At 28.7% G+C, this 27879-nt stretch overlaps 1 long non-coding RNA gene across 1 annotated transcript; it reads left to right on the top strand.

Annotated features, from left to right (window-relative positions):
* On the top strand, positions 1-27362 carry LOC148307389 (uncharacterized). The gene is made up of 3 exons (XR_015837850.1): positions 1-18; positions 25705-25765; positions 27292-27362. It is a non-coding gene; the product is annotated as an uncharacterized LOC148307389 (long non-coding RNA).
* Positions 27363-27879: the final 517 nt, after the last annotated feature.

Below are 27879 nucleotides of genomic sequence, written 5' to 3' on the forward strand. Positions count from 1 at the left end.
GGTTTGGCGTTGTTTATGGTAGGTACCAATGTCTTTTATTATTTTTACATCTATGATACAACCTCTCGTGATAGTTCTTTATGAACTAACACGGATCCGATGTCGGATATGTCCTCACCCAGGCTTCTGCAACACGCCTCCAGCTGTTGTCTCGAAAAATGAAATGGGGGCAAAGCATCAACAGGTGAGGGACATCTTGAGGTGTCTCATCATCACACGTACAGTTGTCGATCTCGGAGAGCTTGAAACGATGTAGTTAGATAAATTAACACCATTTCCAAAGATTTCTTGCATTATTATTGTAGTTTTGTAGTAAATTTTGGCAACTTTCAACGCGTGGCTGATTACAACTAGTTATACATAATCTTGAGGTGAACGATATCTTTATCACTCTATTTTAAACTGCACTCTTCTGACTCTCTATTTTCTTTCCTTTTGTGAAATGTGTGTGTGTGTGTGTAGAGCCAAAATACGATAGAGTACAGCGGCCTAACTGCATTGCTTTAACTTTTTTTTTTAATTTTCTAAACAATATGTCTTTGAAAATGTAACACTGTAGAAAATATGAAGCAATCTTTTTTTTTATAAATTTACCTTGTATATTTAAATATTTCATTTTATTATTTGTACCCTGCATAAGCAGCGTACAAATAATAAAGGAAATTGAAGAAAAAAACACTCTGTTTAGCAAAATCTTAATCATGTCATTTACATCCGGAAATATAGCACCATGGCATACAAATATAAATCATCTACGATACCAGTAATTACAGGGTTCGATAAGAAATACGAGTACTTGCGTAAATTATACAATTTTATGATAGCCAATGCCACCTGCAGCCCGTGTGCTTTGCGTGGTACACATAAACTCCGAATTAAACTTTCCTTCGCCCACGCCCTAACATTACGCGCGAACAACTCAGAAATAGAACACCCGATTCCACTTCCCGCCGCAAGGTCAAGAGCGCCAACTAGCGGAAATTGAAGGAAGTATTTTTCGCAATTTCGAAATCATGTCCGCCAAATTAATTTGACGATTGACACTGCGTATGCAAATATATACATTTTTATTATCAGACACTTACTAAGAACATCAAAATATTCGAGATTATTAAATACTTCCTTGTATTTCCTATTCGTTTAACGATTATTATAGATATTGGTTGTTACAACTATTCAGAATTGTATTCGTTTAAGTATATATAAATGTATTATTTGGCCCTGCCCATGTACATATTAAAAATAATTAAGTAGTTATTTCGTACTTGATTTTTAATGACATACCGTTAATAGCGGGAATTATAATATAGGTTTTTTTTTTTAAATTGATGGTGGCACCTGCCGTGTGGCGTGTTGCGCCATCTTGTTGAAACCACAGCTCTGTCACATCAATGTCATTCAAATGAGCTACGAAGAAGTCAATAATCATGGTTCTATGGCGCTCTCCATTGACCGTAACATTCTGAACGGTATCACTTTTTAAAAATATGGGCAAATGATTCTACCTGCTCATAAAACACACCAAAGAGTGACTTTTAATGGATGTAAGGGCATTTCGAAAGGCGTCTGGGTTTTCTCCACTCCAAATTCGGCAATTCTGTTTATTGACATGGCCATTCAACCAAAAATGTGCCTAAAAATAAATAGATGTTTGAATGACGAAATAAGAAAAGAATGCAAGGCTGAGATAAGCATTATCGATAAAATTTAGAAGGGTGTGTTGAAATGATTTGGACATGTGGGACGAATAAGTGAGGAAAGAACGGTAAAACAAATCGATGAGGCGAATGTAGTTGAAAAAATAAGAAAAAAGGAAAACGGAAGAAAAACTTGGCACGATCAAGCATGTCAAAAACTTAAAAGCAGCCGGGTCAGGAGTCGAAATAATCGGTGGGTGTGTATGAGGATATGCATGAATGTGGAAGAGGCGAAGACTTTTTGCAAATACAGATTGGTGTGGCGTTCTATTCTCTCTGCCTACCCCTGCGGGGAAGTGGCGTAATGGTTAGTTGGTTTTGAGTTTTAATTAGATTTCAGGTAACCTTGACTATTCTCGGTAGACCTCTGAAGGGCACCAACCCCGACGAATTTCTGCTATAAAAATCTTGTACGTGTGCAAATAAATACCTTTCAAATTAGGTACAATGAAATATCTCTGGTGACATGGAAGAGGGGCACAAATCTGTAACATGTATCACAGACTTGTGCCCCTCTTCCGATATTATTGCGTTCAAGTTTTAAAAATAGGATTATTTTGTGCACTTTCTGAAAGATTCAGAAAAAAAAACAAAGAAAAACCCAATTTATATTCAATGCAAAATCTACATAGTACCTATCTGGGATTATTAAAACATTATTTATCCACACAAAATAGGACCTTCAAAATTAGAATGTGTTTATCCATTCAATAAAGATCAGGAAAACTTCATTTAAAAAAATCTGTTATTTTTGGGATGAGTTAAATAGAATCTGTTTTCATTTGTGATATTTAAAAATAAATTTAATTAAATAAGAAAGCAAACGAAATATTTTAAACACAAAATTTTGAGTGCGTCCAAATCCTTCTTCACAAATCTGGGTTTCTCCACTTAGGAGCTATTTATACTAACATCTTAAAATAGGTGAATAAGAATATGGATGTCTGGGCATTTATAGGGTTAATGTCTTTCATGGGTAGTATAGTCAATACAATATGTATATAAAGTAAAACCAGCCTATGAGAGGTCGTATGCCAGGTAAATAACCATACTATCATGGATGATACATGATAAAACTAGTGTAGAATCATTCATGATAAAAATAGTGAGTGACATTGGTACCATAAACCAAGCTAGGACACAAAATGCCGAACCCTCTTCTATGAAGTGAAACAGAAAGTCTGTTGACGATTGTCAAAAGTCCGGTTTTTCCTGAGGAGTTTACGTGTTTTCGTCCCAGCAATGAGCAAATGCTGAAAAGTTCCTGATTGGCCCATACTAGATTATTCCTCCTGTTCCCAACACAGATTAAAATAAAACATTTTTATTTTAGTTGAAACAAACAAAAATCCACTTAATGATCTTTAAACCTTGTACATAATAAGCAAGTTCAATAATAAATGCAGCTCCCATCTACAAAAAAATACCTAGACCTTCCTTACCTTTGTTAAGATGACAAAATATTTTAATGCTTTGCAACGTTTTGAGTGTGTCTAAATACTTATTTACAAAATCTCGATTATCTCCAATTACAGGAGTTATTTTCATATTGTTTTTTGACATCTCATCAAAGATGAAGAAGAATATGGAAGTCTGGGCATTCACGGGGTCGTCAGCCCTGTTAATGCCCAGACTCCCATATTCTTCTTCATCTTTGATGAGATGTCAAAAGTAATATTTTAATGCTTCTTAACAAAACTGCATATTAAATTAAAATTAAAATTAAAACCCAATATTCTTTTACTTTGTATTTTATTAAATTTTGATCCATCGAGTGCTCTATCTGGCCCATAATATTATTCAATCTTAATTCAAGTCAACTAAACAAAAATATTTATAGATACGCCAGTGGCCTGACTTCGATACGGTTCACATATAAGTGTGCATGATACGATTCATCAGTTAATAAGCTGATTAGTAACAATGTAACAATCGCTACAAAACTTCATTAGAGTTGTCACCTACGCCCTCCTACCAAATGATAAGTACAAATGACCGTGATCAACAACTGGCACTTGTTATATAAACGAATTACTAAACAAACAATCCATTCATAATTTACTAGCTAACTAATTAACTATCCATCACGCCGCTTCCCCGCAGGGGTAGGCAGAGAGAATAGAATTCCACACCACTCTGTCTTTGCAAACATTCTTCGCCTCTTCCACGTTCATGCATCTCCTCATACATACCCGCCGATTGTTACGACTCCTTACCTGACCACTTTCAAGTATTTGGCATACCTGATTGTGCCATGTTTTTGCCCGGTCTTCCTCTGCTGTTTTTTCCACTTACATTCGCCTCATAAATTTGTTTTACCGTTCTTTCCTCACTCATTCGTTCTACATGTCCAAACCATCTCAACACACCTTTCTTAATTTTATCGATAATGCTTATCTCAGCTTTGCATTCCTTCCTTATTTCACTATTCTCACTATTAATAAATCATTTTACATAAATAATTCATTTTTATAAAAAAGCAAATGGAAACTTTGGGACGTATACTTCGGGAATACAATCCATGGTATTCGAACATGATTAAAATAAAATAAACATAGCAAAAATTATAATGTATGTTACACATAAACACAGTTTTATCATGATCTTTAACACATGAAGGAAAGATGATTAGCCCTCTGCAAGTTATAAGCAAATTATAAACACTGATTTTTAGAGTGTACTAAATTGTATTTTTTTTATATTTAAAACACATAAAAATAAAATTTATGACAATTGTTCACCTTGTTTTGGCATTTGCAAACTAAGGTCCAAAATAAATCATATATTTTTTAGAGTATACTAAATATCACCCTCCTTCAAGTACCACTCCAAAGTGATATTGAATAAATATTAGAGTGAAACAATCACTTATATTTTTTGCCCCGCCCCCCTGGAAAACGAACCCGGGACGTCCAGTACAAAATAAAGAATTATGAATATCACGTTAATCAAAAATATTATTTATACTAATGTGTGCTTTATGTTATCTTTCTTTTCCAACTAACCAAACTAAGCCACAGCCACAGCAACGCGTTGCCGGTATATCTAGTAATAATAATAATAGTAAATAAATAAATAAAAATTACGGATACAGCACAGCATTATTGATTGATGAGCTCTTAATTATCACGCACATGACATAAAACTATGGGGCGTAAGGCGACCAGTGATATTCAGTGATAATGTAGTGATTCCTTTGTAAGGTGTACCATGGTACAAGGAAATCTTCTAACATAGTCATGGAGCAATTCCTTATTACTAATTTAACTCGACTATTTCATATTTTATCACCTAATATCATAAGTCGCTCTTAAAATTTTCTTCATGAAAAATAATACGAAGGTTTGTCTCGAAGGTTTGAGTACTAGAATAAACTGCATTAATTTCATACTTACTGCAAACGTGAAAATGTATATATATATATATATATATATATATATATATATATATATATATATATATATATATATATATATATATATATATATATATATATATATATATATATATATATATATATATATATATATATATATATATATATATATATATATATATATATATATATAAAACGTGGTAATAATTTTCTTTGTAAATTGGGTGTAAATAATATGTGAAGTGGGTGTATAATAATAAAATAAACAATGTGTTGCTTTGTAATCAAAGAAACGACAGTAAAAGTTTATTCTTAATTAATCTTTACAATAATTTTTATATCTTTCTGATTCTGACAGTTAACAATACTATATTTTTTCTATCGGATGTCTTTTATTTTATTCTGTGCGACGCATGCGACATCTGGTGGTAGAACTGTTTTATGTAGGTACTATTTGTAAGTTCTTAATAAAATGTATAGGTAGGTACCTAGGTATTTTATTACACATATATATATATATATATATATATATATATATATATATATATATATATATATATATATATATTTATATATATATATATATATATATATATATATATATATATATATATATATATATATATATATATATATATATATGTATATATATATACATATATATATATATATATATATATATATATATATATATATATATATATATATATATATATATATATATATATATATATATATAAATATAAATGTATATAGATATACACATAATAACTCGTTTAATACTAATGACAAATATATTATGTAAATAGGGCGAAAAATAAATATTCAAAAAGAAAACTTTTATCCGCATATTTTTTTAAAAAATTTCTTATCTTGACACGATATTTATATGCATAAGGTTTTATATATGATATTAAGTAACAACCTTTTAAAACACTCCTTATCATTCATTGTTCAATTTGTGTAATACAATAAATGATAATGAGAGTGTTTTAAAATATGAATGAATGATAAGGAGAGTTTTATAACCATACAACAAAGTTATCAATGCTTTTAATATACGAAATATTACAATCTTTCATTATGGCAACTAATAATATTTGAAAAACGAAATTCAAATTTTTTGTTCAGAAAAGCACAAAAACACTTATAAAAAATTATTTTTAACATGCTTATAATTTATTTTTCGTGTTATTTAGGTACAAATAACACTTCCTCAATCTAATGATATACCTTAAAATAAAATATTTCTAAAATAAAACAATTTTAGTTAGGTAACTATACTACTTATAGGGTCCTTGAATTATGGAAATACCACTCTTATTTCTATTTTTGAAACCATTTCCAATCAATAAAGTGCCACCCCTACCAAATTGAAAATCAATAACTGCAAGTACTATAGAATATTTACATTCGTAACGTTATTGCGTGCGTAAAAATGTTTTTCGTTAGTTGAACCTCTTACATAAAGTTTTATTTCACAGCTTAATGCAAAAATAGACTTCTTTGAATTAGAATTGTTCAGTGAAAATATATTTAAATACATATATTTATTTAAAACATTTTGAGTGTCTCCAAATACTCGTTCACAAAATCTGGATCATATCCAATTACAGGAGTTATTTTCATATTATTTTGATGAATTTTCATATTGCTTGATGATTATTTTCATATTTTTGAGATGTCAAAAAAATAACATATATTTATTTTTATTGTACTTTGTATTATTGATGTCTTAAACTCTTTCGACAAATAACCAGCAGATGTTTATATTGGAAAAATTATTTACTTACTTATAAAAAGCTAGTACAAGACAGAGACGATGCAAACGAGATATGGTTTATAGTATACATAGTACATATAAACTATATCTCAATTGTAGTTTGAAACTTTATACACCACTAATTATCTTGCACCTAGAAAATACTCGTAAAAACCGAATTCATAATATAAATATAATTTGTATGATTCTATATTTCGTAGTTCAACGAGATTGTTTCTTTTAACAAAATAATTTTTCATATATATATATATATATATATATATATATATATATATATATATATATATATATATATATATATATATATATATATATATATATATATATATATATATATATTTATATATATATATATATATATATATATATATATATATATATATATATATATATATATATATATATATATATATATATATATATATATATATATATATATATATATATATATATATATATATATATATATATATATATATATATATATATATATATATACATACATATATATTTATGTAGATATATATATATATATATATATATATATATATATATATATATATATATATATATATATATTTATACATATGTATATATTTATATATATATATACATATATATATATATATATATATATATATATATATATATATATATATATATATATATATATATATATATATATATATATATATATATATATATATACATATATATATGTATTTATATATATATATATATATATATAAATGTGTGTTTGTATATGGTATATGAATTTATTTAAAGTCCCCTAAATTTTAAGGGATGGAGAAAGTCATACGTACTAGAAATATTGAACCGCAGTTCATGAACACCTGTCGTTTCATCGCAGATGAATACCTTTTATTGATTTTTAGAATAAGTATAGCGTCTAGCCACTGAGACCTTCAAACTTCCCCACACTTTCGCCGCACGACTTGCTTTAGTCATAACTTTGTGGGTATTTATATCATTACCCATCCCTTCAAAGATTAATAGTTACTTGTACTAAGGATATTTTTTTTTGAGAACTGCAAATATTATTTATTGAACACTTATCAATACAATATCTCTTGTGGTTCGACTACAAAACTAATATAAAAAAATTAGGAATTGTTAAGCTGTGTTAGTGAATTAAGCACTAATCTATCCAAATCTAATCCAACTCAGCACATTACAGGTTAATTATTTAAGAAACATCTACACTTAAAACTACACCACATTTAAAATTTGATGATATTTAATCGTTCTTATATTTTTTCTGTAAAGTAGAGCATTCCCACCAAAATTTTAGTATGATTTTGATCAATTTTTGATAAAAGTAGAGTTTTCATTAAAATCACATACATTCTTTACTTGCTATTATATTTTTCAGGCGTCATTTTTAACTGAATATCTTTTTTATTTTATGTGGCTTACTTTGTGTTGATTTATTATATAAAATTCTTCATTTTGATATCGAACATAAAATAAGAAAGTGTCAAAACATATTAATTAACATTTTTGTTTCATTTATGTGTCCTGGGATATGAGTATAAAAAATACATTAAAAAATTAAAAAAGTAGGTACCCAAGCTTTTTTGAAAGAGGTAATTTTTTTTATAAATACCTATAAAATTGTTAAAAACTATATATAATCTCCTCAAAAGAATCTATTAAATAACCAATATTTACTCGTAACTATGAATATATGTATATGATAGTGGAGAATATATAATTTAGCTATAAATATACGTAATGTAATCCCTGCATGAAGTAGGGCGCGACCTTGCCACGATAATTCACGTATGTTAAGGTCGCGCACCAAATTTTTCAGGTCACCGAGACCTAGTTGTTTAATATCTAGTTTATTGTAACTAACGGTTAACGCGAAGGAAGTGATATATTTTTAGCTATTGTTTCGGCTAGTCGGGGATTAAATTGAAACATGAATAAAACATTCAATTACCATAGAATTACCTAAGTATTATATTTGTATCTTATTCTGTGATATGTACAACAAGTGTATGATAATACTGTGCCCGGCCAAGTGTTGCTGTGGGTAAAGTCTGGTTAAGTGGAAAAAGGAAAAAGAAAATATAAAGCAACGTTTTGAATATATTTAATTTTACAATGTTTGTGAACCAATGTATTTTTAAACGCTATAGAATATACCAATATAGATTTACAACAAATGGATAATAATAAAAAATGCAGCCAATAAAATCATGTACCAGATTCATAAATTGATACACTAATTTATGATTCCCTTCTAGGTGTTGCCACTACTGAATTTATATTTTAATATTATTCAATTACCATAAATAACTTATTTTTATACCATGAAAATACTACTTTTAAAAAACTTTTTCGGCGAGGATAATTATTATTATTTTTTTACATATTTAAAAAAAATATATATTTATAAATATATATGTATATATATATATATATATATATATATATATATATATATATATATATATATATATATATATATATATATATATATATATATATATATATATATAAATATATTAAAATATTCTACTATGTAAGTTATAATATATAAATCACGAATGTTAAAACCGGGATGTTTTGCTTTAGAACAACTAATAAAAAAAGTTTTTCGCAGTTATTTTTAACTCAAAGGGCCTTTAAAAATAAGAAAAAGCTTAAAATGAAGTGAACATTTATTTATTAAAAAAAACAGTAGCATTTATAGTGATTAAATCAATTTAGCCTGAATTTCTGAAAAATTAGAGTATTTATCCTAACCATAATACTATTTGGCTAAAGGTAGCCTTTGTCCCAATGTTTCGAGACAAATACGGTTTAGTGGTGTCGTTATTCAGAATTACTTCAAAACATACGACTATGTATTTCATTAGTTAACATTCTGCACGCCATTTCAAACAGGTTTCAAATACTAGTCTCAATTATCAGTTATCTTCATAAAATTTATCTGAATAATATATTACGTGTAAATTATTATAGAATCCTCCCTAGACCCACTACCAGTTGTACCACCGCGCAGCTGGTAATTTCATTTGGTTTTTTTTTTTTAATAATACTGTTTTTTTTTACCACTGTAAACTATACATTTTTAACATTCAAAAGGTGTTACCCGGACTTAAAAGAGGTCAACCTTGGTTTTCTCTCACATTTTGCCAGCAGAATTTTTGCAAACATTATCATAAAACCTTTATTTTTATTTTCGAATTTAAATACATATTTCTTATTTATTTTTAATTCTTATTTATTATTTATATATATATATATATATATATATATATATATATATATATATATATATATATATATATATATATATATATATATATATATATATATATATATATATATATATATATATATATATATATATATATATAAATAAATAAGACCTTGGTTATTCTCTCACATTTTGCCAGCAGAATTTTTGCAAACATTATCATAAAACCTTTATTTTTATTTTCGAATTTAAATACATATTTCTTATTTATTTTTATTTCTTATTTATATATATATATATATATATATATATATATATATATATATATATATATATATATATATATATATATATATATAAATAACAAAAACCCTGCAACAGTAAAATCACTCTGGTCAATCTCATATTAGTGCGATGGATGCTGGATGTTAGGGATCAAGATTTACCCATAACAGTTGTTGAAATTCATCGAAACGTCATTAAATTTGTTTGAAATGCATACCTTTTTACGATACTATACAGCCCTCTTATGCATTATGTCTAAACGGGAAATATTAACTGTCATTTTTAATACTTTGATTTACAAAAAAGGTTCCCATGGTTCTACTCTTTTGTTCGTGTCATGACAGGTCCCTCTGACGTCGACTATCTTTAATTAGTAATTGTCTTTGCCATGGGTAGCTCTAAACAGCACCTCGACGGTCCTGATCCCCGTCCAATCTCGTATATTCCTGAGCCAGGAGATCTGCCTTCTGCCCACACCTTGTCGATCCTCTATTTTGCCTTTTATGATTAGGTGCAATAGCTCGTACTTCTTTAGTCTTAGCACATGCTCCAGATAGGACACCTTCCAGACCTTGATATCAGTCAGCAACTGTCTCCCTGCTCTTGTTCTTTGGAGCACATTTGCGTTGTTGACCATACCGGTCCATAGATTCCCATGGTTACGAATCTTAAATCTAACAACCCTGAAACGAATTTCGTACGAAAGTTTCATAGTGTCTTATAAGTGATGCGTAGTGTAACCAAGGTAGGTACTTTCGAAAACAATATTACAGGTATGACAAACTCGTAGTATAAATTCCGTAAAGTGTTGATAAGACGTGGTTAGAATGCGAAACAATTGCAGAGCCGCCACGAGAGTAGAGCGACTGTGGCGATTTCTTCAAGCGGTTATTCTGAAAGGCAGGCCTTTCAGAATAACCGCATGAAGAAAACATGCAATAAAATAAAATAAAATATATGAAATAATTCAAGATCTGTGTAGCTAAATATATGTAAGGTATAATGTATTCAAATCACTTCTTCAAAATCTGAAATCTCCTAAAGTTATTCACCGATTCAAGTGCTTAGAAATTTTGACACATCGTTGTATTTGAATACGCGGCTGGTTTTACATATCTACATAAATAGGTAAAAAAAAAATATTGATTTGGCTTTTAATTTGTAGAACTCCATAATTTTTGTTAAAATAAAAAATCAAACACTGATTTGTAGGGTCTACTAAGTTATATTTATTTTTTAAACACAACAAAAAATCGTGATAGTGGTTTCACCTTGATAATGCCCTAACAAGGTAAAATGGTTTTCATGATTTAATTTTAATGTTAGTAAAAAATCGTCTTAGTAGACTCTAAAAATCTGTATTTAATTTAACATTGAAACATAATAATTGTAATATTTTAAATAGAAAAATGTTAATGTTTTCTTCATCTTAATCGTAAATTTACTTTAGTTATTTTAAAAGTTTCACTTTACGGAATGTTATATCTTATTTGTACAATAGATTTGTTATTTTCATTACTTTTTTGTGCCCCTTTTTATGAGTATTAGACTTTTTGATAATTATTTTTGACTACCCAGGGCACAAATACGCTATATCCGACTCTGGAGAAACAATATTATATGACATTGGTTCATCAATTGCGCGGTAAAGTTCGAAATAGAGACAAACCTTGCCCATCACTACGACATTAAAAATTCTACATTCATTGCCGTTATAAACGTTGGGCATAGTTAAATCACAAAATTAACATGTTTTTATTACTGCTAATCACGTTATCGACACCAAACGGCAAAATTAAATTATAATATTGCGATAATGCTTTGTCGAATCTCCGAATTAGAACTACGACTTAGTAGGTTCCATTTTCATTCTATATGTAGTTGAATAAATCAATTAATAATTATAAAATATCATTATGCCCAATGCAAATTATATTCATGAAAGATTCCATTTCCTGCTATGTGCGCGTATTCCGTGAACATATTGAATGTTTGACAATTAAAGAAACAATTCATATAAAAATGTATTAAACGTATTCTCATTCTCTTCATCCTACCTTCATCCATTTAAAATTATAATTATTTATAGTATTTTACCATTGCTTAGTATAATAATGCTTAAATAAAAAATAAAGATTTTAATATTGTGATTTTTTAACTTATTTAATAAAATACATAGTAAAAATAACACGTACAAATTATAAACTTTTAAAAAATTGCAACGCAAGCAGTTTATCACCAGGTCCTCACAGATAAGGATCACAGAATTTTTTTTAAATACAGAAAAGATTTATAACAATCACTTTCATGTTTATCACAATGTTTAACCTTTTCTAGTCCTCAAAAAAATATTCTTAAAATCCAGGTAGACAATTATACATTACAATGGCCAAAAATTCATTTGTCCTCTGCCTAACATATTGTCGTAATAAATACGACTAAAAAAATGTGAGCTTGCATTTTAACTTGATAACACTAATGATGATAAAAATGTTGAATGAGATTCGACATTGGACCGGTGTTAAAAAAATTACTTAAATGCACAAAAAAGTGTAAAACAACAGTAATCAAGCAATATATGCAATCGGGTATGTAATAAACAGATCATCATATATAAATAATATATGACTTATTCATAGGTATACACTTTAAAAAAGTAATAAAACTAGTTATATTTAACGAATTTTTAACACGCAATAATTACCTACTTGAGATTTTTTCTATGCTCTATTTGCAAGAAAATATAGTTTCTCAAACTTTGACGTGGGTCGCGAGCGAATACTGAGTAGGCCCTCGCCACTGTACCTATGCATGAAGTAAAAAAAAATAGGAAGTGATAAATTTGATAAATACCAATATTTATGTCCTCTTATCACTAAGACAGCTAAGAGTTGGATCCCAAGATTGGAGTTTTCTGTCAGATGGGTCAACGTTGAATGCCCAGTCTACTTCGGGAGCCGATGTTCTATGATAGGACTGTCGAATTGTTAACATTTCGTTTGAAAATCGATTTCACCATAGTGATTGTTATAATAATGGTATAATCATCCATTATCAACTATTAATTTACTATTTTTGATTTCTGACTAATATGAAATAAGAAAAAAATGATACGATATGAAAAGTATGGGCTATTTGCTAAAAATATCTAATGATTAAAAATAAAATGAAATAATTAAACAAAACAGATTTAGCCATAGCATATATTTTAACAATAGGACGATCATCCATTATCAACTATTTATTTACTATTTTCGTTTCCTGACCAATATGAGATGAAAAAAAATGATACGTTACGAAAGGTGACAGCTGACAATATGGATGTTTTGGGGACACAATAACTCTACGTCAAGTTTTTTTGTTAAATTAAAAATCAGCTCTTAAACACCAATCGGGAATTTGCCCAATACGCATATACCATAGTTGTTGTACCTATGTACTATGAATGCAAACACACCTTTTTTTAAATAAATATTTGTGTTTTTTGTTATTTACAAAAATACTTCAATTTCACACTATTTCTGTGGGCCTAAGCGGCTCATTATTAGAAATAGGTATCAAATTGTGGTAGAGTGGGCTCGAACCGAGAAATGACTTAAGAAAACCTCTGACTTAAGAGTCTGCAACACTAACCACGGGACCATAACCCGAGACATTTTTCAAATATCCAAATACGATTAGCAGGTATCAAATTATTTATTCCCCTTACGATAACTATTTATAATATTTTTATTGGTTAATTCCATGAATTATTCATACTCGTTCATATCTTTTTCGCATTAAGGAATCTAAATACGATTTTGAATATTTAAGGACTATTTGGTTCTAAGCAAAACAAAATGACGTAACGGATTCATTAGGAAAATGACGAAATGATCGTTTCTGTTTGAGGGTTAAGTAAAAAGCACACCGATGATCGAGAGGTGCATACTTAACTATATACGTTATGCGCATACAGGTGGCAACAATATTTAATTACACGGAAAAATAAAGAATAAAAAGAAATATGTATTTCTTTTAACAAACCACAATTAATTGTGGTTGATAAAAAGGAATATTTTAGTTTTATAAAACTAATTGTTTTCGTTTCCTCATTAAATTTTAAATGTATGATTTACTCATCAAATTGAAATTATATGTATATGATATTGTATTGTATTAAATTGTTCACTTCACGTTACTTTTTCTTGTACTTTAGCACATGGGTCGGCAACCTTTTGTTGTAAAAGGGCCAAATATTTTTCATGGGGATCAGTGCGGGCCGCACTTGCAGTAGGTATACATACAATATTTATGTACAAATATTTTAGTTTTAAAAATAAAACGCTAAGTGTATATTTTAACGACATTTATTGTATTATTAAAATCAATGAGATTCCCTTCGCTCCCTTTCTCGCTTCCTTTCACTCGATTGTGTATAATATCGTCCGTCATGTGCGTTGCGGCGAGAATCTCGCGGGCCGCACCAAGATGTCTCGCGGGCCGCATGCGGCCCGCGGGCCGCAGGTTGCCGACCCATGCTTTAGCATATAAGTATTTCGGCTCAACACAGGTAATGCCTTAAGAGCCGAAATGCAGATTAAATATATGTTCTTGTTTATTTAAGAAATAAATAAATAAATCAAGTAAATTTGATACATTAAAAATGTCGGTAAAGATATTTTATATTTTGTTATTTTTGTAGCACCTCGTAAATAAATACAAATAATATTTTTAAACTCTTTTTACTTATAAATGCCCAATATATATTTTGTGATAAGTACAATTAATTTAATTGAATTTTCGAAGTACTAGTTTTTTATTGCCTTTTTTGTAACTTTTATCTGCTCCCTATACACGTACGCGCTTTATCGCGCGATAAACGTTTGTGAATTGGCGGACGAAAGAGTGAACTTCTGAAGTTTTGGGTATGATAGCGGAATGTGCGTTTTGTCAAGTGGCATGCCCACTCCTCGTTTCGCGGGCGAACATGTCGCTCACTCCTTTCAAGAACGTCATATATCAAAAATCGTAAATTTTCAGTTGTGCATGTTTTCGGAATGCCCAGAAAATGTACTACATATATCCCAGCAAAAGAGGCATATTTTTAGCTTAATATTTACCCGCTACAAGGCAGAAAATGTTGTTTTTAAGAAAAGGTATTGTTTAATTTTTTTTTTAATGTACTAAATATTTTTCAAAGAGAAAAAATCCTTAAGTTTTACCTCAAAAGATCTGCTGCACAGTAAAAAGTTCAATAAGTGGCTTGATATTTATTTTTAATACATTGTATTATATTTTTAAACTTTAAAAAAGATCTCCTGAAAAATCTGTTTTTTTTTATTAAAAAAAAATAACTCACAAACTGCGCTCTTTAATGCGTTTTATCTCGCTACACAACATTAATCAAGCGGTAATACGCGAACGTGTAAAGCCAGCTACTACTGAGAAAGTGGGTTATTGATTTATTTTTTTCACAAGTAAAAAAAAACATTCACAGTACATTACTTTTAATATGCCGTATATAGATGTCTTCTTTGGAGGTGTGTCAACTGTACGCCAGTTTATTTGACCAAGACATTACGCAATGTTTATGATGGCGCGTAGTTGACAAAACGTGGTAGCCAGGTACGAGAATATATTCAGAAAAAGCTAACCTAGACATACTTTCCATCGCGTTTTATTAATTTGTTAATGTTGCACTGGACTCAACGGCCGCAATAAACAAGAAAGTGATGAAATTTTCCTCACATAAGTATAACATTAAATCAAGGACATTCTTTGTTTTAAAAATTCAAGTACAATTTGCTGTGCACAAAGAAGTTAGTCAATATACATGTTGTTTTTATACTGTTTATTAAAAGTTTGACCATTTTACTTTTAAAATGACCTAATGTTTATCGAAGAATGTTTATTTTTGAAGAGATAAGGCGTAGGACGCAGCAAATCTTAATCACAACTGTCGTCAAGAAAAGGCGATTCAGTTGGCTTGGCCATGTACTCCGCATGCCTCCTGAGAGCCTTAATCAAGCTTGTCTCTTTTACAAGGCATCAGGTTCGCACCGCCCAGTCGTCGGCAGTTCTCGTCAGAACTTCGGGACGCGGATCTAACTTGGGAGGATGCAAGGGAGCTGGCAGCCGACAGAAAGGACTGGAGACAGTTTGTGGATTTCATATGCTCCACCTAGGGAGCGGATATGGTTTAATATAATAATAATAATGTTTATTGATCGATATGATAAATAAAGTTGACGTGGATGTTGTTTCTTTAAAAGAGCATCTAATTGTATTTCAACGGACGTTGCCATTTTTAAAATATGTTTTTTTTTTAAATACGAGTATATTTGTCTGTGGTCTCAATCTTGTAGATTGGTTTGAAGTAATAAATGACACCTCCTTCACTATCCCAGTCTATCATGCGCCACCCTCATCAGCTCCTCATACGTTGAACAGCCCATATCCTCGTACAAGTCGCAAAGATATTCGCGGCTGGTTCTTTGGCGTTTGTTCCCTCGATCAATCCCTCTATTACCAGGTGCAGGAAACCCTTCTGTCGTAACACGTAAATTATATAACGTAAATAAAAATATTACCCCCAGATGAGCTACACCTTTCATGTCCTTGATCGTTTATTGTTTTAGTAAACTTTATGAAGGTTAATTAGATTCTATCACATGATTTATTATCAGCAGAAAGTAAATATTATGATTTTCTCAATATTTTGGGCCTCTAGATATATATATATATATATATATATATATATATATATATATATATATATATATATATATATATATATATATATATATATATATATATATATATATATATATATATATATATATATATATATATATATATATATATATATATATATATATATATATATATATATATATATATATATATATATATATATATATATATATATGTGTATATCTATCTTGTCCTTAATTTATTTTTTTTTATTTGGTGCATTGATTATAGAATTATGGATTGCTAAATGATTTATCAATTTATTAGTTATTATACTTTGGTTCGTCATTATTATATTTTTTAATTGATATTCCGAAGGCTGATAATTATCCTTGAATATACCTAATCATATCATACTCTACAACTTTACAGAGTATGAGGTAACAATTCTTGGATGTGTAAGAAAGTGATTTCTTTTAATTTTAAGCAAGTATTGGGGGTCAGCACGGCTGTCCAAACTCAAAACACAGTAAGGGACATTTTTATTGTAGTAGTTTATTTTTGCGTTTTTGGACAAAGTAGATTCTACTTAGTACTTACTAACACAATTTAATTATTTACTAGGAGAAATGAGGATGGAGAATAATTATGATTAGTTAAAAAGATATTCAAAGGGAATTCAATCATTAGAATTTATGTATCTAACTAGATTACTGTTACTGTATTTTTTGTTTATAAGTAATTCCGCGTCTTTTTTGTCTTTTACTTATTCCTACTATTTTATTATTACTTTAATATAACTAAGGATAAATTTTATGAATACTAATTACTCTACCCAATCAATGAAATTTCGTTATAAATAAAGATTGCAATGAAATTCCTGCCTAAATTCGAGCAGTACGCTATATAGGAGAGGTAACTCGTTATTTAAAAATACTGTAAAGTATATGAATATTTGTACCATAAAATATGTAAACAATAAATTGATAAATAAAAAAAACTTAATAAAAATAGATATATTTTCTCATTAATGTATAGAATATTTAAGGTGTTTAAAATTTGGTATACTGAAACATATAATATATAACAAACATTAATTACTTTATATTTTTGTTATACACCATTTGTATTTAATGTATAACAAAATGAATTGAATAATTAAAACTTAGTTCAAAAAAAAATCTAAATAGTTTAAATATGGTAAGCATTATGTAGATTATTTAGAAACAGTTAACAACTTACAAGCTACGTTGGGATATTCAATAGGTACTCTAACGCACTTCAATAATTACTTCAATAATACTCTAATTTACTTCAATAAAACATTTTATAAAACGATCAATTACATTTATAGGACACACTAATCATAATACCTTAAAAAGATAGTTGAGTTTGTTTTCAGTAGTATTATTGCGTAAGATAAATTTTTCCAATTAATATCATAATCATGGTTCCCAGCAATACAGATTAATAAATAAAATGTTTTGATTGATATCCAATATTCATTGTTTTATCTGACCTCTGGGGGGCAAGATTATTAGCATTATTAATGGTAGATTACTGGTTTGTATCATAATTGATAATCTTATAAAATAATAATACAATTATTCATATACGATAACAATAACAACCAAAACACTTTGAAAAAACAAAAAGTTTGTATTGCTATAAAAATAACAACATAAAATGTAAGAAAATAATATGAAAAATAACTCCTGTAATTGGAGATAATCCAAATTTGTACACAAGTATTTGGACATACTCAAAATGTTGTAAATAATTAATTGGTCAAATTATTATATAAACACCCTTTAGGTAGAATTTTACGAAAATACAGTATATAAATTATCCAAAATATTATTATTATTATTATTATAAAACTTAAATTATAAAATGAAAAGGATGCTTTCTAGCGTTCCTCATGTATGTAATTATTATAAAGATTAGAACCTCACATACAAATGATAAAATTTATGTCTTTAGTGAAATTTTAGTAATTCAAGCACTATGTTTCGAAATTGAACCATATACAAATAAATTCTTAAATTTGAGTAGTGTGGTTTCAATCATGGGTAGAATAAGTAAATGTTGCACTATTTAAAGTGATCCAGTCTATGACTGTCGTACGTCCCGTAAATACTCCCAAATAACCCAGACTTCCATATTCTTCTTCATCTATATATGTTGAGATGACAAAAAATAATATGAAATTATAAATTGATATCCTTTGTCTAATATTTATTTTATTTTGTTTGTTTTAAATAAAGTTTTACTTTAATCCCTTTTTTATATGCAATGTTTGAAATTGTAGAGTACTAAAAATATATTTTAAATATAAAAAACTCTTTTAAAACTGTGTGATATTATAATTTATGTTACTTTTATAAATATTTATAATAACGTAACATCAGATATTTAAATTGTCATCTTTAAATCTATCCCACCTAAAGAGTTTATTGAAATTCTCGAATGAAGACCGATAAAATTATGATATGGACTTGCTCAAGCTACACATATCATATTTAAATACGTTTACTATGTAATAAAATTCTCATTTAAATATTTATACGTGATAGCTCTCACGTTACCATAAAAACTCTTCAACCTTTTAAAGACTTTTTTACAATATTTCAGTAATATAAACTAAACTTTGGAACGAAATAAGGAAAATTACGCATTTTTTTTTATATGGTCAGTATTTATACTCTATTTTTCTTTACATACAGATTTTCAAAAAAAAAAGTTTAACCTTGTTAACTTTAACTATTATAATAATATATAGATATACCCAAATATGTTAATAACTCATTAGAACCTATTTTTTTGTAATACGTAATGTCTAGGTAGGTTCTTACTTAAGTATTAGTGAATATGTTAAATGAAATTCGTTTCGAAATATTATTATATTATAATCGCTGTATACATATGAAATCAGATATTTGAATGAAAAATTAAAGAACATTTTTTTCACGTTTCTTTTTTAATCAATCAAAATATTGTTCATACATAATCCATTTAGAACTGTTATTTTATCATATATAATATCGCTGTAAAGTCTGCTGGATGGGAATCGATAAATTATTTGATAATAATATCAATTATACACTGCCCTTAAGGAATTGAATTTTTGTAATGTATTGGTTTTAGTTGCACGCAATCAACTAGAACCAATGGGAAAAGTGATTGACCAACCTCTGTTGTTTGATCGTGAGCTTCTCGGTTATAAAGTGTAACCGTTATATCAAACCACAAGAAGCTGTAAAGCGGATTTTATGAATCCCAAAAAAAGAAATCGATTTCCACTAAGAATGCACTTTACGCTTGTTCGTATTACAGACATAACGTCAATATTACCTGAAGTTCGTTTTTTATTTCATTTATTAATTACCTTTATATTGGCGAGCATAGAGAATTAATTAGGGTAGGCAGTAGAGGTAGGTAGTAAGGTAAGCTAGGTACTACTTAGTAAGATATGGGCAGGTACTAGTTGCGTTTTTATATATCACGCGGGTAAATAGGATAGGCACTGCTTTTCTGCCTATATGGAATGCACGCCCCTGCGTCCAAGTATCTCTGAAATCTAGCTACTACAGCTTGTGCAACACCGCTTATCATGGCCCTTCTTAGAGTTCTTACAGCCTATACCTACTTAGCGGATTTATAATTTAAGTTGAAAATACTATAATTTCATGTGATTTATGAGTACTGTCGGCACTTTGCTACCGAGACAGAATTTATATTTTTAAAAATATCAAATTTGATATCGTGATGAATCTTAAAGATCCAAGCAGAGGTTCCATATCAAAGTGATAAATGAATTAATTTTTGACGGGGAATATCAAGTACTATAGGTACCTACAATTTTTTTAAATACATCATTTATTGCAATAGTAAATTTCAATAATATTTTGTGGGTACTTGCTAATATTATCTTATGCAGCGATATCGGTCATTATTATTTAATTACAATAAAAAAAAATTTAAATTATGAATTTCATTTTAATAAGGTCACTGTTGTTAGTTAGGTCCTTCGGTCCTCTAACAGAGGTAGCAATTAATTCTCTTCACATACTCATTGAATATTTGGTTTCTCAAGATTTTGTTCCATACAAAATGCTTATCACTCTATTTTCAGAACTCCTATTCCGTGTATAAAAGGAAAAGTGAGATAGAAAATGATGAAATTGTTTTAAAATATACCAACCGTTTATTTATGACCCCCTCAAAAAAAGCTGTTTTTAACCAATTTTCCCACCAACTGTGCCAATAAATTTTGGATAGGATCCAATAAAACATGATAACATATTTAAAGCAAATTCATAGAAAAAAGTCATGTTTATGAAACTGAAACTGTTTTAAATTGATACCAGACTGTCACCTTTCATCGTTCAGTAGATACTATGAAAACTCGTAATGTTTTCAATTTTATGTAAGTCCTATTTGAATTAATTGAATCTACGGGATTTGACAATCATTTTACGCATGTCCTTTTTATTTTCGTCCTTCCTGGTTAATTTTTGTAAAATGTAGCTTGGTAATGTGTTCCTAGTATTCCAATGTAGGTATTCGTAAAGAGTTTGAAAAGGAGCTTTGGTCTTTGTGATGAACTCAACAATGCCTGTTGTTGTCAGAAACTTTCACTTATAAAGTGTTCACGCATTCTCCATCGTTTCGGTTATCTCCTTCTATTTTACCTCCACATTTTTTCAGATTTCATAAATTGAAAGATTTTATTACGTCATTTGATGAAACCTCTCAGATATCTTCAATATACCTTTTTTTTAATATTTAGCACTTGATATGGCACTCTTACAATCTTCACGCAGGCACATTCCTCTACTTACAAAAATCTTAAGCTTACTTTAAGGTTACGTTTAAGTAAGTCTTATATTTTTGTCCGCCTCCGTAGTGTAATGGTCAGCACGCTCGGCTACCGTTCTGGAGGTCCCGGGTTCGATTCCCAAGGGGGGTAAAATAAATATAAGTGATTTTTTCACTGCAATATTTATTCAATATTACCCTAGTCTGGTACCTGAAACAGAGGGCTGATCACCTTTCCTTCATGTGTAAAAGATCAAGATAACACTGCGTTTATATGACGCAGTGCCCTATGCACCATTGGAGTGCGGAAAAGGGTTTTCCCCCTATTTCATACTTTCGAGTTCATACTTTCATAGTAATCTTTGCACCCATTTCCATTGTTATTGTGTACTACACACGTGTTTAAATAAAATATCAATTTTCCAAGTACTCTAAAACTTTTTAGATTCAATAAGTGACCTACTTGTATTGTTTATTTGTCATTTTTTGAGTTTTTTTCGTCATTTTGCATATTGTTTTCCATAACACAATATTTTCAATTTATATTTTTTATAACCTTTTTATGTCACTTGTATTTAAAAATAATACGTTCAATAAGTATATACCAAACATATGTGATGTACTTTCTATGACTGAGAAAAATCTGTGTATTTTGATTAAATAATCATTAAACAATATTTTGTTTGCATAGCATATATTGCTCCTAGCAACGAATAAATCGTTATCAATAACGAAATAAATTAAAATTTATATCAATCAATCAATATTCACTTTCACACATTGTAATCACTATATTGTGATCACAAAGATAATTTAAATACAATGCAATAAACAATAATTTCCATAATATATGGAAAAAACAATTGTTATATTTTGCTACCTATATTATTTTATCATGGTATTGAAATATCTAAACGAGTTTACTTAGTTCAGCGGTCAATGTCCGATAAATAAATTAGGAAGTGATTTTAAAAATTTAGAAGTACATTCACCATAGCAACTATCGTACATTGTTTTTCTCAAAATTATTAAAATAACGTGAGTTTTATTAACATCATTTTAAACTTTATTGGATAAACCATCAAACATCCGGTTAGTGAATGAATTAGGTGTAAAATTAGTGGAAATCTGTAATAATTATCTAGATATTAATTATGATTACATTATATGATAATAATAATAAAACCCTTATCCACACCCCAATGTTGTATAGGGCACTGCGTTATCTTGATCGTTTACACATAAAAGAAAGGTGATCAGCCCTCCACTTCAGGTACCAGTCTAGGGTGATATTGAATAAATCACTTATATTTATTTTCCGGGACCTCCAGAACGGTAGCCAAACGTGCTGACCATTACACTACGGAGGCGGACAATGATTATATTGTATATATATATATATATATATATATATATATATATATATATATATATATATATATATATATATATATATATATATATATATATATATATATATATATATATATATATATATATATATATATATATATGTATAAGATATAAGTGTTCTAAAATAAAGTTTTTTTAGCATATTATTTATGAAATTCATTTGCGCAAAGGATGGGGCTACGATTAAGAGGAATTAATTCAACTTTGGATTGATGCCAAAGCTTTGTTGAAACATTTATGTTTCTTGGAAATATAATCATCTGGGTTTTCTTCTAAACTCTGTGTGCCTCATTACACACGATACGTGGCAAGATGTGTAATGAGACATAACAACAAGCCACCAAAAAACTCCTTAAGACTCATTTCACTTCCCTTAGGAAAAATATATATTAATTATTTTACACAGATAAATAAATTTTATTTTCAAGTCTTTTGGTTATATTACGGGGCCTGTAAATTATCGTACTGCTTAAATGATCACTTAAGTGTATAAAATTTATCATTATGCTCATGTTTTTTAACTCATTTTTTATACTTCTTATTTACACCAGTAATATATTGATTATGTCAAAAGATGTCAGAATACAAATGGTGAATTAAAAACCCGAATATTTGATTAAAGATTAATATATCTCACAGATTATAGATGTCTCACAGATATAAAAAGATTTATTAAAGAAGATTCTGTGAGATGAAGAAGTTTTATGCTAAGGATGTAGGTGACAAGTAAATTTGTTTTATCTCGCTACCTGAAATTAAAAAAAAAAACATTTATTTTAAGTAACTAGCGGAATGAAAATATTGAAAAACTTGAAATGACTGTGAAATTTTTGGATCTGTGGCAAACGAAATAAGAGAAGTGAATGGGCATATTGAGGAGAGATGAATGAACCACTGATAAATATTAATAACAGTGTTTTAGTATTGATTGGTATAACCTTAAAGAAACCTTTGTCCGCCTCCGTAGTGTAATGGTCAGCACGCTAGGCTACCATGCTGGAGGTCCTGGGTTCGATTCCCAAGAGGGTCAAAATAAATATTAGTGATTTTTCAGTCCAATATTTATTTAATATAACCCTGGACTGGTACCTGAAGCGGAAGGCTGATCACCTTTCCTTCGTGTATTTAACGATCAAGATAACACTGCTTTCATATGATGCAGTGCCCTATACACCATTGGGTGCGGATAAGGGTTAGAAGAAACCTTAAAGAATATTTTTTATTTATTTATTTATTTTTTATTTTTATTTTTTTTTTTTTTACATCATTTTAATCACAATTTTTAACATATATTAAAAATAAAAATAAAAAGTTATTTTGCAGAGACCCACCAAGCCACCTTGTGTGTCTTGTCGGTGGAGTTCTTTTTGCATACATTTTTTTATTGTTTTTTTAACCATTTTAACCTAATATATACACACAAAAAAGGAGAAAAATTAACAATATAATCTTTTTTACAATGTTCATAAAATTAACTCTTGATCATTTACCCATTCCTTTATTTTGCCTTTGTTCCATCTTTTATTTTGACCTCTAACATCCGTCGGCAACAAATTAAAAATGTTCGGAACGATATATTGCAGTGTTCGACTTCCATATTTATTGTTGATTCTTGGGTCATAAGATATAAAATGATATGGTCATAAGATATAAAAAATAATAATAAAATATAGGAATAAGTAACACTAGGTTGGTTCTCTATCATTATAGTGGCCACATAATAAATAAATTACATCAAAATATTAAAAGCCACATTCAATATGCACGTGACATTACGTTTTATTCTAATAAACCACTTATATAGAACAATGAAATACCCATTATGTATGTAGCGTGTCGTCTTTTGTTCAGCTATCATTGAAATGGAAAAACAATCATCAGATCTCAGAACCTTGTACAAACCGACTATTGATTTTGCATCCACGATTTATTCGCACACACTGACGTTTTCTTTTATTTTAGTGATGCGATATCGGACAAGGTCACGTTTAAATTAACGTAATCGATTTCTATTATAATATTATTGATGTCTTAAACTCATTCGGTAAATAACCCGCATAGATTTATATTGGAGAATTGACTTGCTCAGAAAAAGAAAAAGCTAGTACAAGACAGATATTCAACAATCTATATATAGTTTGTAAAGCACAAATTATCTTGCGCCTTGTAAAATATAAAAGCACTAATGCTTTTATGCAAACCTGTTAAAATAAAATTCAAAATATACTATAAAACATATTTACTGTAAATACACTTTACCACCAGTACATACGCCTTAATTAGATCCTAAAAACATAGAGACACAACGTGCTGCTGTAATACCGATTCGACAACCTAAGCAATGTCTTAAATTTGTACTGTATTTTTTTTTATCTTTCGTTTGAATAAAAATCTATGTCTTTCTCACAATATTTTTTTTCAGAATTTTTCGGTGATATAATGACAATTTGTTGGATATAAAAAAGTGACGGAGTTCTAGAGCAGTAAGTTTTTTTTTCCTTTTTTTACAAAAATAATACGATAGCATTTTTTATTGTCGTGTATTGTAGTGTAATGGTCAGCACGCTCGGCTACCGTTCTGGAGATCCCGGGTTCGATTCCCAAGGGGGTAAAATAAATATAAGTGATTTTTTCACTGTAATATTTATTCAATATTAACATGGACTGGTACCTGGAGCGGAGGGCTGATCACCTTTCCTTCATGTGTAAACGATCAAGATAACACTGCGTTTATATGACACAGTGCCCTATGCACCATTGGAGTGCGGATAACGGTTTTTTATTATTATTATTTTTATTATTTATCAATGATAATAAACGCATGTTTTCACACAAAATTTACAGGTAAAAGATTATAAAAGTAATCTGTACTCACGTGACAAATGTAAAAAAATAATCCAATATTATCCGACTAAATTCCAAAAATAAGTTTACTTGACGATTACTTTATAGATTGCGAAAATAAAAACAGTTTTGTTTTTATTTCGCAATCTATAATTAAAGGAAAATTATAATAGATAAAATTTAATCTGAATTCAAAGGTTAAGTACGTTTGCCTGTTTGTTTGCTGGGGGTATTAAAAACAAAATAATATTCAAGCATTTTACAAAATATAGCGTGACATATTTTGATAAGATATTGCGCACTTAAGCGGAGTATGATACAGATACATAATTTGCAATCAATATTTTTGATTGAATTTAACGATAAACAGTATCATATACAAAGTTTTATCATTGTTTATATTATTAGATGGACGTATAAACGTATATCATTGGTTCTTTTCTTGAATGTTTTTCGCAGATAATTATTTTTCGGTAGGTTGAAGTGTACTAATAATAAAAAAAGTGGTTAAAAAAGTTGTTCAATTTTATAAAGTATATCAATGGTTTCATCATTCTATTTTTTAATGACATAAATTTAACGTCAAAAAATCTGTGTTTATTTTAATGCTTTTAGCTAGAATACTATTAATGAAATACAGTAAACCCCCCTATAAGGTTGGGATAGATCCCGCTGGGGTAATATTTGAAATTGTATTTGAACATTTTAACTTCATTCGTCATTTAAGTCATTATTAACTGGTATAGTGCCAAAGAGCGCGATAGCGCTTGTGGATGGTTATATCGAAAAAGTATGTCACTAAAACGGTTAAATTTAAATACAAGTTTAAAAAAATTACCCCCTATAACGTTCCCTCCCATAATACAGTACCGATTTCAACGTTATATGTGGGATATACTGTATTTGTATGTTAAAATACCATATGTGCTGTTTTCTCATTAACTGCTGCCTAATTACATAATTCAAACTTATATGAGTGATGATAGAAATGACCTTAAAGTTCGGTCAAAGCGAACCGTGCGAACCTTGATTGCAGTTTCTAGTTTAAAAGCTTTTGTCTGCTCTATACACACACACATATTTCTACTTTGCGCATACTATAGAGATAATTTGTATGTGCTCACATATAAGCCAAATCAATGAAACGATCATTTGAATATTTCAGAAGTCATGGAACTCGGTAGGAAATACTAATGACTGAAGACTAAAGTGGTTTCACGTAATGCGTGATAAGAGAAGGGGTTTTCCTACAAAATAATTAATGATTTATGAAAGCTTTATGATTAAGTCACCAATAAACATGTATGAATAATATGAAAATAAATTATTTATTGATTTGGCGTTTAATTTGTAGAACTCCATTTTAATTTATGTATTAATTTTAAATCAAACACAGATTTTTTGAGTCAAACAATTGTCACAAGATAATTTTTTATGTGTTTTTGTTAATAAAATACAACTTAGTAGACTCAAAAATATGTGTTTGATTTAAAATTAATACATAAATGAAAATAAATTATTTAATGTGCCTACATAAAATAACAAAAATGGCGTTTTTTAGACAAATATTAGTATTCATTTTCTCCAACTGTTTATTTATATTTGGTTTATATCTATGTTATGTAATTATTGCAAATAAACATTTTCCATTCCTGGTGATATCACACGTAGAACTGAACCTCCAATGATTTATAATTTTTAAAAAAATTATACGGAATGCATCGAAATACGTGTCACAGTAGATTTTTAGAAA

The sequence above is a fragment of the Brachycentrus maculatus genome, unplaced genomic scaffold (assembly GCF_059751285.1).
Source record: "Brachycentrus maculatus isolate JH-2025_06_01 unplaced genomic scaffold, ASM5975128v1 h1tg000199l, whole genome shotgun sequence".
Classification (NCBI taxonomy): domain Eukaryota; kingdom Metazoa; phylum Arthropoda; class Insecta; order Trichoptera; family Brachycentridae; genus Brachycentrus; species Brachycentrus maculatus.